The 23542-nt window shown below is 26.1% G+C and overlaps 1 protein-coding gene across 2 annotated transcripts in view; it reads right to left on the bottom strand.

Moving 5' to 3' along the window:
- LOC122847448 (frizzled-2) overlaps window positions 1–22472 on the bottom strand; it is a 47398-nt gene extending 24926 nt beyond the window's left edge. Inside the window, exon 1 of one of the 2 annotated variants that reach the window (XM_044145139.1) lies at window positions 22074–22472. The gene's annotated coding sequence lies outside the window, so the exon portion shown is untranslated. Of the gene's footprint in view, window positions 1–6289; window positions 6812–22073 lie in introns of those variants that run through there. The other variant, XM_044145138.1, reaches the window with a different exon arrangement.
- Window positions 22473–23542: the final 1070 nt, after the last annotated feature.

Here is a 23542-nt window from a genome sequence, read left to right as displayed (position 1 = left end):
TGAGATCATAAAATTCTTAGATGAGGTAGCACGCCATTTTGAATTTTATGTTCTTGAACAAATAATGTTTTTATCCATCTTTTACAAATGAGGGTAATAATTTTATTTTCAAGTTCATTTTTTTTTTTTTTTTTTATTCATTTTTCATAAGTATAATTTACTGATTATAGTCTTTAGAATAATAATCATTTACAAAGCAAGCCTTGTTTATTTTTTTTCTTTATTTTTATTTATTAATCTTAAATGAGTAATATATATTTCAAAACTTGCAAGCACTTGAGTATATTATCATAAAGAATTTCTCAATAACATTCCATAATAGATATTCAAAATTAAGTTCATTTGCATTTTCATATTTTCATGATGACGTGCTTTGTCATGTTGTCGACATGTAGATCCAACTTTTGACATCTCATGCCACGTATTTTAATATACAGACCTCCCTGTAAATTATGGCAAATTGCCAAATCAGTCCATCCGTTTCCTTTTTTATTTTTGCATATATCTAAATATTTAAAACTTAAAAAGAAAAGCTCCTATGTATTTATTTATTTAAGTCACAAAATGGGAAAAAAGCTCGAGGCATTGTGCTACTGATTGGCTATGAGGATCGATTAGACAAAAAAATATATGTAAAAAAAAAAAAGGGTGTCATTGACGCCTTGTGTGTGAAGGGAGTGTCAAATTACCACAGTTGACTCCTCGCGGCTGTACTTGCAGTTCTTCATTGACAATTTTTATCTCACCTTTTGTCGATTCATATAACACGACAGTCAAACAATATATTTTCATTAAATTAATTAACCGTTGTAGTGAAACTTTAACTGGCTATTTTTTTTATATTTATTTATTTCTCAAGGGTATATTTGAATCTTTTATTTAAATCTCGGTGTTTTTATGTATGTAGTTAAGTTGAGATGCAACATGATATAAAATAAAGTCATTTGGTGTATATAGAAAAAATTGGTACTAGAAAACCAAGATGAGAATAAAAAAAATAAATAAAAAAATAAATAAGAGACGACGACGCCGTGGGCCAAGTGAAATGGCGCGTGCCCAGAGGATTTCATGCCGTGTTAGCTACAGCTCTACCGCCTTTCCTATTCACCCAAACTTACTCTATATATATATTTTTTTTTTCTTGATCCACCTCCTCGATCTAACACCGGTATCTTCTTTACGATTTTTCCCTCTTTCATTATATATTTTTTATTTATTTTACATTTTTTTTTGGCAAAGTATTCAGAGCAAGCTTGCAAGCACAACCTTCAAAACTCCCTTGATTTTTCCATCTAAAATATCCAATATACCGTCAACAAAATATATATACATTTATACATATTAAATTGGCAATATTGAAATTTTCCGGATGCAGATGTTCAACCTTTTTACATTTTATATATACCAATTTTTATTATTTTTATATTAATTTAATATATTTAATGTTTATTTTAATTTTATTTTACATTTTGTGCTTTTTCATTTATTGATATAATTTATTTAAATATTATCATTGTTGTATGTATGAATGTTTACTGAAGTGTAAATGTAAATTTAAAGAGTAAAAAATATTGACTCAATAAATCAGTTGCGACAATAAAAAAAAAAATGAAATAACTCAATATATAATAAAGCAAATAATATATAAATAAAATAACTCGTAAACTGCGAGGTGTCCCCCCTCAATGAGATCAGACACTTGGACGATATAAACCATTGAGAGAGAAAAACTTTCGAAAAAAAGTACCAAGTCTTAAGGTGCGATAACGAGAATGCCCGAGTGAACATCAAGACTGTGGGTTGGGTGTGTCTTTCTGGCTCTGAGCAACAAAGAAAAAACAATAAAAAAAATATTCTTACCAAGAGTATTTATTATTTTGATCGCACCTTGTATATGCATACATACTAAATGTATACCAACACACAAATATCAATTGGTAATTGAAAAATGTACTGAGAATTTACGTAGAAATATATATATACATGCATATTATCTGTATTGGTTTCACCAAAGTCTACATCACAAACAATGAGACACACGTCAAGCATATAAATAACATCAATTTATCCACACTCACAAAATTATTCAACAGGCAACTCTGGTAGTCGTACACACTTTATATATACACTGTCTTCTATGTAAAAAAAAAATAAGACAATTTGATGATGCAGCAAATACATTTATATTTGCTTCTTAGGATACACAAGAAAACACGTACAAACATAAATAAAAAAAAATTTATTCTTTTCATATATAACGTGTTTGAATTCACGTATAAGTTGTACGACTCTCGTGGGTTCGATTGGACCATCAGATTATTGTCAAATGCATGAATCACGTGACACAATTTACAGCATTTTTTATCTATTTTTTTTTCATATAATTTACATTGAAATTTTATATTGAAAATAATATTTTTTTGATGAGATGAATACAGTCGTTATTTAAATTTTTATTTAAAATTTTAAGAAGCAGACGTTGAGGATAAACGTCAATTGAATCGACATAAAATCGATAATCTCCGAGTGAGACATTTTCATGCGGTGAAAATAATAAAAATAAAAAAAGGGTAGGAAAAGGAAAGGAAAAAAAAAAAAGATTGATCTAGACCTGTCATGTAGACTCTTGGGACGATCTAGATGGGGAAGTAGCTCTCTTGGTGAATTTCATCAGATAGGGATGAGGTTATTTTAAAACGCGTTCGACCGTAATCCGCTATTGTTGAATCCTCACACATATTATATCACAAATTTTTATATATAAATATTTTCTATATTACCGTGTGATTTTTGACACTTTATATATGCCTAGTATAAATTGCACGCGTTGTTTAGCATCACGAGAGAAGTTAAATGCACCCCTAAAAAAATCATCCAACCCTTATTTTGTTTTTTTTTATAAATATCATGCATATTATCGCATGAGCTTTATTCTCCATTTATTTGCAGCTGTGTTTTGTTGAAAAAAAAAAAAAATATTACATCGTCATTGTTGAAAAAATATTAAATAAGAGTATTTAGATTTTCTTTTGTGTGTATCATATAAAGTCGATAGAAATCTTTAAAAATATATATATATTTAACTGAAACGAAAAAAAAACACGTAGATGCTTGTCGTTGGAATTTTGACAGATATTTAAGAATAAAAAAAACATGAATTTTGTTTCTCTGTCGAATACTAATCTCAGCTTTATGATGAAAAAAATTCAACTTGTGTGTATATTTACATAAAAATAACCGCACATGAATTATTTTTTATGTTACTTATATCACATGTAAAAATATTGAGCCAAAGAATTCTTTTGTTTGACACTTGTAAATTAATTTACACATATACTGTGCGATATGATAAACTTGTTCAAAAAAAAATTCCCAACACAGTTTAAATTTTGATGTAGAAAACTTTTATACATTTATACAAATGTTGTATAAGACATTATGTAGATTTTGCCAATTAAAATACAAACAAAAATAGAAAGAAAAAAGTAGAAAAAAATAAAAATAGAGTCAATAGACTTTGTGTCTTTTATAATTTAATTATCTTTATATTATTTATGTTTGCTGTTGTTTGGTATACATATAACTCAAAATCAACTAGCATGAAAAAAGTATATTTTTAAATTTAATAAAAGTCCGACGGATAAATGCTCAGCTAGTTTGTGTGTCAACAAGCAACTTTATTTATAATTTTATTGATTAAAGTACACTGAAAAAACGAGTTTGAATAAAATGATCTTTTGAAATTCATTAAAGTCAATTTCAAAAGATTCTTTAGTTGTTTACTGTACACGACTTGTGAGAGAAAAATTAATGAAAAATTCTTTTGTATTTTTTGGGTTTTGTGTATATGTAAAAAAAAAAAAAAAAATTTAAACTGGACTTATATTACATTATTTCCAAGTTACGTCAGACGTTAAATTGTAACGGCGTCCAAGCGAGTTTTTTGTATCCGGTCTCCGGATACATCATCATTGGCGAGAAAATTCTTGGTCGACATAGCCCCAGGCAGCAATAACATTTTCTAAAAAAGTCTTCTCAATCGACTTTAGCCCATACCCTTAAAAAATATATTATTATATTGCAACTTTTTAAAGAAATAAAGCCTTTGGGCTAACGCGCCAGTTCGCGTTTATAATATAAACCATTCACGCTATTTTCCAAAGAAGATTTAACATAAAATATAAAATAAATAAAAAACAAGTATACCTATATATTTAAAAATAAATCAAAAATATTTCTTTTGAACTTTTTCTTGTGTACATATTTTCCAAGCGTATATAAACCTCTTCCACAATTTTTCAATGAAGGGAGAGAATATCAAATCACAGTGCGTACATGTATAACACTGTTAAACGACCACCAAAGATTTGAAGTTTATGACTTTTAAACACGCAAACAACTTCTAATATACGCATATATTTAATATTATTTTCAGCATCTTATATACATACATACATTTGATTTTGAACACGTGTTAAATATTTTCTTTGATCTTTATTATTTTATTTATTTATTTTTATACATTTTGCCAATATATATATGACATTTTTAAATTATTCAATGTATTATCAAACTATATTAAATTGCATTAGCCATTTTTATAAAATAATTATATTAAATCATACATAATTATATTTACTGTTTATTTAAAAAATTTATTTGTAAAGAAACAATGAGTGGAGCTGGCTTAATTGACTTTGAAGACAAAATATATATATATAGGTATATACAATATTGTTGAGATGAGAAATACAGGGATGATTTTAACCTAGTGTAGAAATTACCTTGAAGCTATGCATCACAATTAATTCGTAATTAAATCCTCGTGGCTTTGGTAGTGAGGGCGTGGTCTGTGCAATAACCCAGTGTATCCAAGTGAGGCTGAGGGTGGTGTGGGTGGGCGTATGAAGCATATTACAAAATACTATATAGAAATAGGGGAATGAGGTGAATTTAAGGGGGGTACAGAGAAAGGAGGGACACGGTGACAGCCGGAAATAAAGGGCCGGCTTTCAGCATTAGCCCCAAAGTTGCCTGTCAAAGGGTCGCTATATCTATCTCTTTCTCTCGTTTAATTTTACTTGGCTTGTATGTCTATTCTCAATGTGCTATTATATCTATATATATTATCAAACTTCCTTGCTGTTGAATATCGACCAACAGACGAACCGACAGTATTAAATTGCCATTTATTGAACCACGAATATTATACATTTCAAACTTTGACCACTTGTATTGTCTATAACAAGTGTCACTATTCATTTCAAATATTAATAAGAAAAATTAATATATATTTTTTTTTTTTAACAATTATGTCTGGACTTTGTAGCGAATTTTTATGAATTTTATTTTTTTTTATCTCATTAAATTTAAATGCAATTTTATTGTGTTGAATTGTTAGCATTTTTCTTTTGTATAAATTATAATTACATCAGTGTTAATTTTAATTTAATTTTTTTTTTTTTGTTTTTTTAAATTTAATAAATATAATTTCTTTGAGTTTACTGATGGATGAAAAGATGGTTATTTTTTGAGTGAATCATGGGGTTGTTATAATTTGATTCAACTGAATGGCTCTCCCATTGAATGGGGATCAACGTGACAACTGTACAATTATTATCTGAATGACAGATAGATCTTGTATATATCCAGGTGTTCGTCAGAAATAGAATGACACAATGTAGTTTAATATAAGAAAAACCTCGAGGTTTATATATTTTTTTTTATTTCATAATTTTATTTTTACATTTTATATAATTTTTTTCATTTTCTGTGTCACTCGTTTTACATCAGGACAAAAAGCACATTACAAAAAGAAAAAAAAAAATACGACCAAAACGCATATACACAAATAAAAGCAAACAAAATTTATAATTGTATATCTATAATAATTTTTACCCTCACATTTTACTGGTTGATTCATTTCAATTTTTTTATTTCCATTCAATTCGTGCTCGTTGAATATCACAAATATTTGTTTAACAAAATTGATTCACCTGCATGAGACTATACATTGTAATTTATATTTCAAAAAAAAATTTCATTTTATTCTTTATTAAATCCTTTTGTTATGATAACCATCGATGGTTTACCACATTTTTTAATTTGATATCTGAATATTCAAAATTCAAATATATAGAAATTAAAAAAAAACCTCTAATTGCAATTGAATTGAAAATAAAAAAGAAATCATTTTGTGCTGATTAAAAAAAAAAAAAACGAAATGATGAAAAAGAGTATTTCTGATAATCGTATATTATGATTGGATGTGAATTGATCTCGATCTTACCTGATTGCTTTTGAGATTAAATTGCAGTAATATTAGTGAATTTGTACAACTGGAATCTCCTTTGGGTATACACACAAACTCAGCAATAATATACGATTTGATATTTGTTATTTCAAATGACCTTGTTATCTTTCAGTCTCAGATGAATTAAAAAAAAAAAATAACAACAAGGAAAATTCAATTAAGCTAAATAACCATTCACATACACAGTTGAACTTTTAATTCTTTCACCAGCACTATTGAATAACAAGCAACTTTAATCAACTCAAATTGAAAAAAAAAAAATAATTTATTGTTTTTTTTTTTATTGAAGACTAAAGTCAGTGTATTATCAAAGAATTATATTATCAAAATATGATGTATTATGATAATGAAAAATAAGTGTATTGTTAGCACAATGATTACCACGAAGTGAAATTTAAATGTTGAATTGATATATAAATATATCCTGGAATGCTGACACAATGAAATGTATTTTGATATGGACCAACACAACAAGCTTGGTGGATACACGATAAATGCACGTTCCTTAAAATGTCTCATCGTTTTTATTGACGCCAGCAAAGACATGCGCGCATCTCTTCTCAACTCATCATCATCATCACACATTTGCTTTACGTGTATTTTCATATTATCATGATTTTTTTTTATTTTTCATTCTTATCCATAAATCCAACACATATATGCGCAGATATACAAACCACAGATTCTATTGTAATCACAATAAAAAAAATTTTACATTTATACTCACGTTTTGTATATATACACGCATTCATAAAGTTTTTTTTATTATTTTCTTCTTTTTGTATTTAAATTTATTTGCCAAAAAAGTTAAGAACAACTCTCATCAGTATTTTTTTGAAAGAAATATATGTGAAAAGCTTTCCAATGCCGCACATCGAGTTGAGATTTTTAACATTTATATTTTTCTTCTAGTTCAAATCATCAGATGATAAATTTGAAAGGTTTTTTTTTTGATATTTTTTTTTTTAAATAAAACAAAGAACATAAAAAAATCATGATAATAATAAACGATAAATATTTGTCGAAAGTTGCCAGACAACTTTTTTGGTAAAAAAATTAATTCTAATAAAAATAAAAATTTTAAATATCGTAATTATGATATTAATAAGACAGAGCATTCATTACTTAAAACCACTTGCATCTGTACAGTGTCATCTGGTATTTATATAGCAAAATTAAGAATCACCAATAAAATTATCAACAAATAATCTTGAATGATTGATTTATACTCTAAAAATTATCATGATAATCAATAAACAATTTACAAGTGCTAAAAATATCAAGATGTTTGAATATTAATATCTGACATTAATCACGATAATTCAATTCCAAAAGATACCAATAAAAAAAAATCGCGAGTATTAATTTTGTTATCAATTTAAAAAAAAATTCAATTAATGATTATTCAATGTAAATTAGCTAAAAATTACTCAACTTTTAGTTAAAAAAATTGAATAGAAATATAAAAAAAAAATATATATATTGGAGTCTCAAATAGTATTATGAGCAAGTAGATAAATAGTTTAACGAACATAAGTAGTACAAGTAAGAAACTTGGCAGACATTTTGCTGTTAATATCAAAAGGTGTTAAATATATATTAAAGTCAATTCAAATGAGGTAATGTTTAATATACAAAAGAGGTATATGATATATAAAAGGGGTTAGTAAACTTTGTTGCAAAAGTCTCAAAATTGACGAACATCATACGTATGTGTCAGCACATATTGCAGATTGTCGAATAGCTGCGGCAATATATAGAAGAGGCAAAATAGTGTAAATGCATACAATGCGGAATTGATAACGAGGATGTATGCATCTGACTGATGTTCAAATACATATATGTACAGACATATTGTACGTATATGTATTGAAATATACTTGCAAGTTTATAACATGTTAAAACGGAAATTCTGTGACAGACATATATTCCAAATATTGTGTGAAAACTAAACAATTCAAAATATTTTTATGAAATGATGAGGTGACATCAGTACCAATTTCTTTTGTTGTATTTATCACATTGAAAAAAATATAAAAAATTGTCTGGTATATTTTTAAGCATCAACAATAGATTGACATAAAACAAAAATTTTCATGTTGATAAATGATGAAAAATGACAAAAGCCATTAGAAAAAAATAATAATAAAAGAAAATCTATAGCTAATCGACATATTAGTCAAATTTTTTTTGTTTTAATATTTACTTTAATGTGTCTCTTAAATTTTGTTTGTGATTTATTTTATTTTTTTGTTTTTTTGTCAAGTTTTTTAATGTTGTATCATGTTATTTTGATAAAAGAAATATACAAGAGAACTCATTGAAACCACTCACGCACTCTGAGAAACATTGTGACAAAAGTCATCAGACACAAGGGTTGGTTTCTTGGGGGGATAAAAGTAAAGAAGGCAAATATATATAAAAAGCCATAGTAAAAGATTGAAAGTTTGATATTTTGAAACAAGCAAGCGTCAAGGTAGTTAATCAAAGGGAACTTGCATGGGTGTCATTGCATTCTGGCTTGTACTTGTGAATATGACAAAATGTGGATAAAGGGAGTTGATGGATTTGGGTGGTAATATAACTTAGTGAGTATATATTGTTGAACCATGTATTTTGGTACTTTGATGTTCTTTGACATCGGGTATGGATGATAAAACATAGGGCAATTGTACAGCCACAAATTTAGGTGTATATAAAAAAATATGCCTCAAGCGCACTCTTGTATATCAATTTGATACTCCATGATTATAACTAGACATAAAAATATTTCATAATGATAAAAAATAATAATTTTTTTGTAAAAAAAAACAAATAATATAAAGTCTTTGTACTTGTCAATGAGAAATACTTCAAGTACTCTAATTTCACGTTGTATTTTATCATCATCATCATCATAATTATTTTCTTTTTATTATATACTCAACCCTATTTTTCAAATTATTTATTGTGGCATCATAATGGTCATCTTGGCTTTGCTTTTTAATATATAGCAACGGTTGCTTTGATATTCTTTGTGGTACAACTCACAAGAGTCTTGACTATATACCACTTGGCTAATCAGTCAAAAGAAATCTTCACTGCGAACAGAACACTTAAACATCCCTCTATATATTTCGAAATTTTTCTTTAAATTTATTTTTTTCCTTTTTTTTTTTATGTTTCAGAAGTTGGGTGTGTGGTGTACTGGTTACTGGATACCTGGATACTGGATGATGCATCTGAAGTCATCAATGTAAAAGTGGCTAGTATATTGTACTTGTCGTTTTTTTTTTTTTGAGTGCACCGACTTTGATGACAACAAGGTAATTAGTTGGTTCACATATGTATACTTAATAATATCGTTGTAATTGTGAGGTAAGCTTTGTACATGCGTGCATATGGGGGTTCATGTGACTTGTGCTTCGATGCTTGATATATACTCGACACGTAAAAAAACTCTAGCCAATTACGATTTACAATTTGGTTTTTTGTTTTTATTTTGTTTTATTTTTTTTACGTATTCGATTGCTTGCAACCCCTTCGTTCTTTGTCTACATCAATAAAATTCAACCTGCATGTTTTTCAACTTTTTTGTTTTTTCGTCAACCATAATTACGTGGGTTAATTATTAAATTAAAATTTTACTTTTCATGTAATTTTTATTAATATACTTTAGCCAATTTTATAATTTATTGTGAACAATAAACAATAGGTATAATTTTACTTTGAAGTTTTTTTGAAAAAGCCAATTTTTTTTATAATTAAAAGCAAAAAATTTTTTACTCATGTTTACAAAAGTATGAAGCTTGAATTGTCTTTGATGCTTATATGAAGAAGCAAAGGGTTTAAAAAATTTTTTGTATAATTATTTTGAGTAATTAATTATTTACCATAAATTAAATTCTTTCAAATTTTTTTTACAAATATTTACATATGTTTGATTAATAATTTACTGATTTATGATATAAATTTTTTTCTTCATAAATTGAGACAAATTTATTCAAAATGAAAGAAAGAAAAAAATTTTTATACAATAGTAAATCTTATGAAATATACTTTGAAAAATCCTATAAAACTTTTTCTTTTGACAAAAAGATGCGTAACTGTAAAGAGAGTACGTGATTCCCTTGATGTTTTTTTTTTTTTTTTTTTCCTTGGGGGAATATATTTTTTTGTTTTTATTTTTTGTTTATCCCTTTTCTTCTTGTCATTTTCCAACCTAGCTCAATATATGCGAAATTCTTTTGGGCAAAGATGCCGCTCTGTCCAATGTTTACTTGCTTTTATTTTTTTTCTCGGGTGCTCTCCTGTTTTCCAGATAGACAAACACGCAGAAAAAAAAATGTTGATGTGTGATTCATACATGAGCTTGTATATAAATTTGAGTCAGTACACAAGTCATCATGTATGTATATCACGTGTTGAGAAGAAAGTTGCTTTGGTAGTTGTCACAGGGTGCAAGGGGCCACTGTCGCTTTTGCTTATATATTTTTTTTTTTTTTTCATCCATCTATTTCATCCCCCTAGCACCCATTTACTTTTATCATAACTTTTTTGTCTTTCTTTCTCACGCACTCACACGCGATGTCGGCACGTCGATGAATTCTTTGATCCACACTATAATTAGTTGGTGGCAGAGCGAGGCTGAGGCCCTTTACCAAAAAGAGAAGAGTTGAGGGATGGTAGCAAAATAAAAAAAAAAATGTTTGAGTGGCGATCAAAGTAGTGCCTACTCGGCTTTTTTATATTCAACTCTTGGGCTTTCTTTCTTACACTTGATGTGTACTGTATGTACCGAGTTTTACTGGCTCTTAGGATATATGTATATTTTCATGTTTGTATGTAATGGGGGTGGTTGTAAAATTACGTGGTGCCAAAGAGATTTTGAGGCGCGTTTGGTGACGCTACAAAAAAAAAAAAAGTGAAGCTGAATTTTAGACTCTTTATTCTGTTTTATACTGAGATTTGTATATATATTTTTTTATTTTTCATACATATGTCTTCACTGAATTTCAAAGAAATAATCTTCAGAGCATGTTCCAAGGAGCATAAGGATGCAAACTTTTTTGCATTTTCGATTTCTCCGAGTTTGTTTTTGCTTGGATAAACAGCTTATTTTTCTCGAAGAATTTTTATTTTTATATCCACTAAACAAGTTTATATTTTAAATATTTTTTTTTTCTTCTTATCATAGTGTTAAGATTAAAAAAAAAAATATATTTAAAATTAGCCACGTTGATTATTTTGATTATGATCTATAAAAACTCCTTATGATCCTTAAAAACTTTTCATAAAAATAAAATACATTAATACTCTTAAATATATATTAATTAATAAGAGTTTAATTTTTTGTTTTTTATATTTCTTTTTACAATTTAATTTGTGCTGAATATAGATACCACACAAGTGCGTAATTATATGACAAGTATCTTGTGCATCGGTGAATATTATTCAAGGAGTTTGCTTCTGCGCTATACACCACTTCTCAATATACTTTGACACTTTTTAGACGTGACTTTTATTTTTTAACCCTCAACAAAATATCATGTCTCCAAACTCTTTATCAACTTTTATTATTATAGCTTTATTTTTATGGTTATTACTATTATTATTTTTATTATCTTTATTATTGTTATACTACAATATTTATATACCGTCATAATTTATAAAGATAAAAATTATTTTTTTTATTTTTAATTTTATGGAGATAAATATATAAACAACTATTTTAATCAACTTATCAAACAAAAATTAAAATAAAACTTTGATTATATGAAAAAAGAAAAATTAAACTCATTATTATAATTGAAATATAAAATTAGTTATTTTAAAAGAAAAAAAAAGCAAAATCAATCTTTTGTCAATGAAAAATATTATTTAAAAATTAATATGTATTTATTCATTGAATTATGAAGAGCATAAAAAAATATATTCATTGAATGTTAATAAATCTATTCTCCGTAAAAAATATTGTTGATAAATGAAGAATATAATTTCATATATATTTGTCTGGAAAATAAAAAAAAAAAAAAGGAATAAATTGAATAATCGATTAGTCAGATTGGATATACTGGAAAGAGGAAAAAAATGAAAAAAATGGTATGATATCTTATCACGGTGGAGATTTAAAAAAAATTCAAAAAGCGTGGTTGATAAAAATATATATAGCGCAAAAAAAAAGGGGTGCAATTGGAAGCTGGAAAGCTATTATTTATTTTTTTTTGTTATTTTCAATTTTATTGATTTTCCGTTCCACAGAATTTGACCAAATTTGAAATGAATCACAATTTCATGTATTTGTATTTTGTATGTACCTGGATATAGTTTATATATATAAAAGAGAAGATAATTTAAATAGCAATTTGATAACTAAACTCAGGATACTGATGCCTTAAATTTAGTTACAAAGTTCAGCATGTATGTACAAATAACAAACTATATAGAGAATAGAATCAATGACTATATATATACATAGATAAAAGCCATTGATGATCCAGGGTGCGGCTTTAGACCCCTAGAATTTCCCTTATTTTACCCACCCACCAGATCTATCTTTGCTCTTGTCTAGTATATAGCATTTTGTGTCTAAATGTTCCCTTTGGTCTTCACTTCCTATTCTCTCTAAATTCCCCTTGAATTCAACTCTGAAACATCTGTGTCGCAATTACAGTAAATACGTTGCACATTCCAACCAAGATGATTGACGTTTCACCGGACGAAATATTGTGGTGACAAAGTATATATACATAATGTCGTATTGTAAATGATTGATTATTCTGTCTAATTGCCCTAAAATTATATTATTTTTCAAAAATAATTATCCAAAGTTTTTTTTAATTATTATTTATGAAATAAACAAGAAATATTTACTCTAGTTTTATTTTTATTTTTAGAAACAATGATGTAATGAAAATTCACATGTAGAAATTTCAATTTAAAATTAAAAAATTGCTGATGGATTTTATGTAGTCAAAGTATTTTTTATCGACTCAAATTTAGTTGGAAAATTATTTAAAAAATTACTGATATAAATTATATATGAATCATATAATTTAAATGGTATATGTCAATTTAAATTGAAATCATGAACAATATAATTTATTGATATTTATAAAAATATTTAATAAATAAAGACTGACAGTAAATATAAATTCACATATGTTATGTCACGCGTGAATATATTGAGGATACATCAAGAGGGCATTGTCCAAAAACTCTGTGATTTTTGTGTCTGTATATATACGATCGTTAAGTTCTCTTCTATCGTGTCCCCATGATGCAGATTGCTGTCCCCATTTTTGGATTCAAGTGTGCCTAGTGCAAAGAGCGAAAGAGAAAGTCCAGTTTGTTATCATCAAATATATAAAGCAATATATATATGTGTAGTTTTAGGAGAGTCTATAAAGCATACTGATGGGTGTCTATCGTTTTAGATTTCATTATTGATTGATATCCGGGTGACAAATTTTACTGAATACTGCACCCTTTCTCTTCGACATCATGCATCATTCAATCCAAACTGAATATCTCACAAAAGAATCAAGAATTTCTCTTTTGATTTTTCAAATTTTTTTTAACAGTTCTAAAAAATAATATAAAAAGCGAATAATTCAAATTTCATAGATATCTATCGATTTGATTCCGACATCAAAGACGAGATTTCCATGAAAATGCATCAAGTTAATTCGATTGCGGTGAATATATAGTTCAATAGTTTTATTCAACAAATTTTTTACAAAATGTAAAAACAAATTTACGAATATTTTTTTTTATTTGATAAATGATAATCTTTTTTTTTTTTTTATTATTTTTCAATTTTTAATACGTTTTAGTGGTTTTTACCGTGACTCTGCTATATTATTCAATATTTTATAAATGTTTTTATAATGGAAAATATGTTTTTACCCTCTATTCATTTATTGAATTGAAATAAATATTTATGAATGATAATAAAATGAAAAATAAATGTGGCGCCTCATCATTTATGCTGATATTACAGTTTTATTTATTTAGATTATTAATAAATAATAAACAATAATAAAAGTATCCATAAATTTATATACAGGTCAGTGATAAATATTGACCAATGTCAACTTATTATTTTTTTCATAAAATACAAAAGATTAATTATACAAAAATTTATTTTTTTCTTTATTTTACTCGACGCATTTATTTATTTTTTCAATGTGAAAAAAAAGGTTTTTTTATCGCCTCTCATTTATCTTTTTATTATTTTTTTGTTATGCTGATTATTATGATAAACAGTGTGCAGTAGCTAAACACAAAGATATTCAAAAAATATATAGCTTGCGACACGTGGATGGGTTTAAACGTGACAAGACCCTCCGTTATTAAAGGGACTCTTTTTTTTTTTTTTTACGATAACGGTATGACCCTCCTGTGATATACTTTTCAGATAACAGAAAATCACGTTAATGCCTTATTTAAATATCATGTACACTCAATGAAATTATCAAACATTAAATATATATTTTTTTTAGTAAATTTAACGCGACAAATTTTAAATATAAATATATTTGTTTTATTTTTAAATTAATATATCAAACATGTATATGGGATCATCAGAGTGAGTCACTTTTTCATCTAGCGGATGTCACATTTTTGCTTTTCAAAAAATCATAACACACATTTATATATATTATCTATACACGAAAAAAATAAAAAAATTAAATTTTTATTTTTTTTTACGAGTAGGCGAAATAAGCTAGTTATGAAAGTATCTAAAAATAAAATAAATAATAGACTTTGTTATATGTTTTTTGCGTATTGATCTCGGAACTTTCCTGGTATTTGTGTTTGTAATTCTTGTTTGTCCGACACTCAGCTGGATTTCAATAACGCTCAATTAACATTGTGGATATAATTAAAATCAATACGTTATATAAATTATTTTATTACTATATACTAATAATATTGCAAATATATTAATAATGTTGATTTTTTTTTTCTTTTTTTTTCATCTGTAAATGTTGATGTAATCAAATGATAATTTTAATTTACACTGAATTATTTATCTATATAATGAGTGTGATAATTATCATTATTATTCGTTCATTAAATTATTTTTTATCATTTAATATTTATTAAATATTTTTCTTTACATAAAAAAAATAGATATAAATTAATTTTTCAATTAATAATAATTCAATTACAAAATGAAAGTAAATAAAATAATAAATATATATCAATTTTTATTTGATTAATATTTTTATTTAATTAAAATTAATTTAATGATTATTAAATTTTATTTATTATGATTATAGATTTTTTTTTTTTCGTTTGATTAAATTGATGATAATGAAAAATTAATTGAGTTAATAATATTTATAAATAATTTTTCAAAAACACTTGTTATAATTTAAATTATTTTTTGTTTTATTTGGTAACCGTGTCACATTGGTTTGTCGCATTTTAATCGTAGTCCTACACCCTTTAGCCCCAGGATATATGTAGACAGTTGAAAGCATTTCACGGGGTGAACATTTTACGATCATTTAACGACCGGTTTATTGCCTGACGATACGAGAATGAAAGCTACGAGTTTATGCTTCTCTCTTTTTCCTGGTCATTCATATATGCTTCACGTTTATTTTTTCCTTTTTTTTTTTTTTTTGGAGCTATATTGATGCTCAACAATATTCTGGCCACGCGACTCACAGATATTATGCAGACAGGTGTCGATGATGTTCACTTTGCGTGTAGATAATTTTAACTCTTTAGCATACGTAATCTCATGCTACTTAAAAAAAAACAAAAACAAGATATAAAAATGTTAATTTAATTATTTTTATGTTTATTTTTTTTTTGATAAATCTTATTTACCTGTGATGATAAGAAAAAAAGACTACAAAAATAAATTTAAAAAATTATTTTACATAAATAAAAATGTATTTATCAATTTGTAAAAAAAAATTTTAATTGTGGTATATAATTTTTAATACTGCCAAATTTGATATTAAATATATTTACAGTTCGATGTAATGTTAGAAGTAAAGTGTGATTAGTATTCTGAGAATGATCAAAGTAATATTCTGAATACTTGGAAACTTGATATACTCTAAAGTCATAGGGTATATATAATATCCAAGAGCAAAATTCAAGATTTTAGAGATGTAGGAATAATAGTGCTAAATTTTATTCAAAATTAATTTTGGTGTCACATAATTATTCATCTAAAAAAGTTTCAGTTAAATCACTCTCCCAATTAATTATAATTCTCGTGATGAATAATAAAATTTTTCTAATATTAGTGGTTTATCAGTGAGATTGAATAATAATAAAATGAGTATATATAGACACCAAGAAGCTCATGGAATTAATACAATGAGAAGATAAATTATTTGGCTCAATTTACTGCAAACTCATCTGGATTTTTTAATCCAGAAAATCTGGAATTCACAGTTTTAATCAATCTTGCTGTTCTTGTTTGCAAAATCAGCAATTAATATGCATTCATGCTTTTTTTTTATTATTATTAATATTATTTTTTCAATGATTAAAATTGTACTTTAAATATTTATAATATTTTTTTTTGTATAGTATTTAATTAGTAATAAATAGAATTATAAATTTGCTATTTTATTTTTTTGATAATCGACCTGGATCATAGAAAATTCAGTCGTAGAAAATAATAGAAAATAAATAATTATTAATATTTTTTTTTTGATACATAGTATATTTTTCAGTAAATGATTTAAAAATTATAAATTGACAGTAATAATAATTTAACATGCGGTACATTTTGCGTATGAAAAAAAAAAATAAAAAATATATATTAAAATAAAAAATAAAATTAAGTAATTGGTCTCGAGTTGACATGAAGTTTTTTATTTGACGTGTGACATGATTTAGAAATGTCCAGTCGTTGTCACATCTTCAATTATCTTCGGCATTGTAACAATCACAAATAACTATATATGCATTATGTCTCTTCATAAAGAGTTGACATATTATTTATGTTGTTCAAGTATTTGTGTCCTCGATTTAAATTATGAATGCACAACATCCGGGGTGTCAACATATTCCCACATTATTATTATCTATTTTTTTAATATTTTTTTTTTGTTTCTATATGCTATCTTGAATATTTTGAAAAGAATTTTTTTTATGATTAAAAATTTTTTACTTTTCTTTCTTTGTATTCAAAGAAATATTTTTTATCTTTTTTAAAAGTCAAAGATTTTTCAATTTTTATTATTAATATTTTCTTTTTTATTTTTTTCTTAAACTGTATTTTTTTTGTTCTGAGTTAGACATGTAATGGTTGAATCAATATGTTCACTATCTTATCCAAGGTACATTTTGATTTAAGATGAGTAAATATACGAGATCTTCGTAGCAATTGTGTACAGTCGTATTTCTCACCCTTGATTCTATACACAGTTTACCTCAAGTGATATGCTGTGTGTGCAGCCACCGTTTTCAAGTAAAAATAAAAAAAAAAAAAGTATATATATATCACTGAGAACGTTGTGTTTACTTGGTTTTATCAACTCCCTCTGCACGTTTCCGTTTCCGGTTGTTTGTCCCTTTTCCTTCAAACCTACTATTTTTTTTTTCTTTATCTTTCAATTTTTTTTCTTTTTCATATCTATGCAAGTTGCTCAGAATATTTAATGTCAAAGGTGTCGTGTGCCAAATACAAGTTGCAATTAAACAGTGACGTAAATCTTAAAATGACAATATTTACCATTGAATAAATGGGTCACTGAATTCAATGGTATACGATATGTAAGTTTAGTGTACATAAGGGTGAGCTCGTCACTCGTTAGCAAGTGCAAAAAAAATAAAGTAAAAAAAAAATGACTCTATGTATTTTACTAAACGAAAAAATAAAAAAAATATAAATTTTTTCATTGTTTTATGCTCAACAGACACATAAACGTAATTTTTTTTTATTCTTAAAATTTTCTTATATATATTTTTTTTTCTGTTGTCATTTTTCGTTTTTCTTGTAAATTGTTTGTAATTTATTTTAAAATTTCTTGGACATTCTTTCTTTGTACACTCAAACCAAAATGAAATTTTTCATTTTTTTGAATAAAAAAATATATGGCACAGTTATCTTAACAGGTACAGAACAAAGTAAAAATATTTTTTCATTTTTAAAGAAAAATAAATTTCAAAAAAAAATCATACCTTTGTAACAGAATATATATTTTTTTCTAAAATTAAATTCAAAAGAAATAATAATATCTTTAAAAAATTATATATAAAATATTCAAGTATAATTAAACAATGAATATAAATCAAGTTGACAAAAAAATTAATTGTATAATGAAAAAAATAAAAAGGAAACCGTTTCAATTGAAAATTGATAAAATATAATTGGTATTGAAAATATAAAAGAATTAAAGACTCACGTTAATTATGAATAAATTAAACTCTTATAAAATTGATGAGTTTATGCGACATATTAAAATTAACTATGTACTTCTGCATTTCAAATTTATATAAAGACTATTAAGCAAAAAATATGTCATAGACAAAAAGTTTTTCAAAGTCACATGTAAAGTTTAACTTGTTGTTTTGGAAAATAGTATATTTATATAACTAAAAAGGATTTATTTTTTATGAATATGTAAAGTATTCAGTCACCAAAATGAACCTGTCACCATTGCAACAGCTTTTCTGGTAAAAGTTCAAAGTCCCTCATACCCTACTGCATCTCATCCCTTTATAGTATTTCCGGCTTTTGACAGGACCCACAAGTTGAAAAATAAGATCCATAAGTTTATAGTTTTTTTTTTTTACATTTTTCTATTTTTTTTTTCCTTGCTGACTTAAGAGTTACAAGATTAAATAAACATTATAATGTTTCCATTTTTTCTTTCCCTTTAAACTTTTAAATAATTATTTTTTGAATAGACTACAAAAGAATAGACAAAGAAAATATTTTCTCCAAAAAAAAAATTCTTATTTTTACCATAAATATTGAGGCAATATATAACTACATTTTTTTCCATTCAGATAATTATTTTTCCATAATTTTATCTTCATAAATAATAAACTGTTATTATGAAATTTAATGGAATTTTCTTTTTATTTTTTTTTGTAATTACAGTTATGAAGATAATGGAAGTCAATCCATCAAGATGATTGAGAATCTCACATACCATGGGTGTTATCAAGCTACCACGAATTGTATACACATTGGTGGTTTTTCGTTTGCAAATATTGGTCCATTAAAGATCACAATGGCTGACCGAGCAAACACTGTTGAGAACACGCTCGATGATATCCTTCATTAAAACCCTTGAATGAGCTCAACATGAAATACAGACACACACACAATTATAAAGGTATATACACACATACAAAGACAAAGAAAAATATACTATTTTTTTTTTTTCTTCATCAACTTGTTTTACTTTTACCTCTTCTCATTAACAATACATATTTTTTATGAATAATAAAACATGATTTTTACGTGTGTATGTTTATGATGAATATGTATAAATAAACTTTTATATCAATATTTATTTTATTTTTTTTTTCAACATTTTTTTCATTGTAACTGACAAGAAAATAAATACAAATGTATTGATTTTTTACCATTGCGTGACGGGGAAAATTGATGTCGCTGCGGGAATCCCCAGATAAACGTACAGAATTCGATTCAAGCTAACGACCATCAGTCGAAATACCCAGGGATTCTTGTAAATTGTAATTATTCTATCGATTCAAAAGTAAATTTCAAGTCAATATGATTTTTTAAAAAATACATAATAAATTAATAATAAACTTTCAGTAAAAAGACCAACAAAAGAACAATAAAAATTATAAGTTTAACATTATTTTTAATGCAATATATATTACAAAGTTTTATTTCATTCAAATAACAAGATAAACTTTATTAAAAAATAAAAAAAGTATTATTATATTTTTTATTACTTTTTCTATAAATTTTTTTTTTATAACAAAAAAATTGAGGAAAAAATAAAATACATTGCTTTGATCTGAGAGGCAATTTAAATTCAATTTGTTGACAAATTTTCAAAAGTTTTAAAAGTAAATTTGAATTACCGCATCGGGGCTTGGTTGGCTGAAATGAGAGAGGAGAATAGGTGAGGGTTATAGTAAGGGGTGGATAAAAAAATAATAAAAATAAAAAAAAAGTGCGGGTAGAATATACCACGAAGGATGAGTTTTGTAATGGTAAAAGTTGAAGGGAGAAAAGATAGAAAATTTTATATATGTAGGGGGTTGGTTCATCGGCCGACGTTACAGAGGCCTACGACCGATTGCAACCCCCAACTGCTACTTTTGCCATCTCATTCCCTCGTTTATATTATACATATATATATTATATACCAAGGAAATAAACGTAGAAGAGGTGGGGTGTGCGTTTTCAGGCAGTTGGGTCGGGACACACTGTCACGCAGTGATGGATGATTGTACCCTCAACACGATCAATTCACCCGGGGCCGAGAAGGCTTTCCTCCCCCTTATTTTTATCCCCCTCTTCACCTACAACATTTATGTATATACAATATATAATCCAAGTCGTAGTTGCGTACGTGCACATACAACTATATACATTTTTTTTTTTTTCCTTTTACGTCGATATAAAGTTCAGGATCTTTTGCTGTAAATTTACAGACCTTTCTGTGGCTTGGTTATTTATTTTTTTTTTTACTTTTTTTTTTTCCTCGACGAAAGAACGAGAAAGAAAAAATAAAAAAAAAACTTGAAAAGGGTTATATACGTTCATCTTAAGACGAGCGTAAAAGAAATAAGCGGAGTATACACAAAGAGTCATCGATCTTTTTAAGGGATGAACTCAAGTAAAAAAGAAAAATTATTTTACTTTTTTTTAAGCAAAATAGTAGTTGGAATTTTTCCATTTTATATTTTTTAAATCAATAAATTTGAAGTGTGGTTTATTGGATAATAGTTTTTTATTATTTTTTCATTATATATAGCCAATTTATAAAATCTATTAGTTCAATAAATTTGAATAATAATATGTAATGGATAATTGAATCGAATCGTGGCTCAATGCAGTGGTTCAGGCGAATGAAATCACAATATATATATAGTTATGAGCGGTCGCTGTGTTTGAAGGTGCAATGGTGCAAAGGCCAATCACACTAATTGGCTTCAGTTAGATACCGGTATATACATTGACCGCTTGTACAACCCTCCGAATGTTGTTTCTACCCTCTCACCTCTTTATACCGTCATCATTTTACTTCCCTTGTTGTTGAAAATTCATTTTTTTTTCTTTTTTGTATATAGCTTTCTATTCTCTATTTTATATCGTTAATTATCACATACTTTTTAATTACCAGTGATTTCTAAAATTCTCTGTTTTCAAATATTATATTTTCCAATAAAAGTAATCGGTTTAAAAAATCATCATGTTATTCATATGATTATCAACAGAAATACATATCAATTTTTTCATATTTTTAATTATCAAATTAAATATTTATAAATGAAAAACGAGTGTCCACAGTGGATTGCATAAAAACGGGTATTTATTTATTTATTTAACTGAAAGATAAAATAAATTTCCGTGTCCTTAAAAATTTATAAAAATAATTTAATAATCAACATAAAAATACGTAATTTTATTTATTCTTTCTGTTATAAAAAAAAAGTGTGAAAGTTAATTGCAAAAAAGTTAGTAGCAACTAATCAAAAATTTAAATACAAAAAATACCTTGAAGCTAAAAAAAAAAGAAGATAAACACTAAACCAAAAAAAAAGTCAATAAAAAATAAATAAAAAAACGAGTAGTGTATTGACTTACCTCAAAGTAAGAAAAAAAAAAAAAGGATGTTTGGGTTGAAGAAATACGTCTGATCGTAACGCGACACTACCACTTAATAATCAATTTCCTCAGTTTAATATTTTCCCGTTGCCAAATAAATATTTCACTTTCACAATTTTCCTTGATAATGAAAAAATAAAAAAGAGTCTTATCCAAAAAAAATAATAAAACGCAATTTAAACTTGTTAAATTTAAAAAATTCAACAGAGAATATAATGATATACTATTTCGCAATATATTTATGATTATAAAAAAATAATCCAACTATTATAATTGTTAATAATAATAATAAGATAAAAAATTGAATGGCACACACACTCACATATATTAAACACAAATATACATTGAAAATGTGGGTTAACCTTGAAAGGCACCGGCCGCAACGATACGCGAAAGTGTTTTGGGGGGGTGATATAAAGTAAAAATGTTGGTAGGCAAAATTTAGGGGTTTGTGCGACGCCTCGTGACGATCATGTGAAACCAAGTAAAATCGATAGGGTGCATGGCACATGCGTACTTTTATCATGCTATCAAGAAGGGTAATAAAGTGAGACAGATTGACACTAAACCAAGATGAAAATACATAAAAATACTCAAAGAAAAAGAAAATATATACCATGAAAATCGACGAAATCAACGACCGAAGAAAACGAATATATTTTTTTTTTTTTTTTGATTATTTTATTTTTGAAAAAGAAAAAAAATAATATAGCAATATCTTTTAAATCTATTTTTTTTTTCAACCCTAAAATGCATAACGTCTCAAAGTTTTGTCATTATTGAATATATTTTTTACTCACCAGTAATTTTTTTTTTTTTTTGATATAAAAGTTACTGAAATTTATATTCATGATATTATGTAAAAGAAAATTTTTATTTTTATTCATAAAGTAAAATTTACTAGTATATATTGATTAGTTGTAACAAAAGAAGCTTTTACAATTTTTCATTATAATGAAAGTATGAAAAATTGCCAACTAATGCAAATCATCAATTTTGTTATATATAAATGTAGAAGAAAAAAGTTTTACTTAGGGTTAAGTTAAAGTATGTCATTTTCATGTAAATAGAACACAAGTTTTATTCTACTTGTAACATTATAAACTTACATACAGTGTATATATAAATTTATTGATTTAATAGAATTTTTATTTACCAATGAACTGGGTAAATAAAATAAATTCAGAAAAGTTGATGGTCCGATATGATCATAAAGAATGCATAAAATTTCCGGCGAGTAGACCGCTGGCATGTGAATTGTATCGTTGGGGGTGCAAAAAACAAAAAGAAAAAAAACAAGGGAAGAAAGAATAAGAGAACGTAAAAAATCCCACTGAAAAGGTGAAGAAAAAATAGGAAAAAAAAAAAATACAAACAATATAATAATGGTAAAAATAAAAATAAATATATGAAAGGAAAAATGTTGAAAAATAAAAATGTTGGCGCGC

This window comes from Aphidius gifuensis, linkage group LG1, assembly GCF_014905175.1.
Source record: "Aphidius gifuensis isolate YNYX2018 linkage group LG1, ASM1490517v1, whole genome shotgun sequence".
In the NCBI taxonomy this organism is placed as follows: Eukaryota; Metazoa; Arthropoda; class Insecta; order Hymenoptera; family Braconidae; genus Aphidius; species Aphidius gifuensis.
Note: the sequence above shows the minus strand (reverse complement) of the source record. Positions and strands in the feature narration are given on the sequence as shown.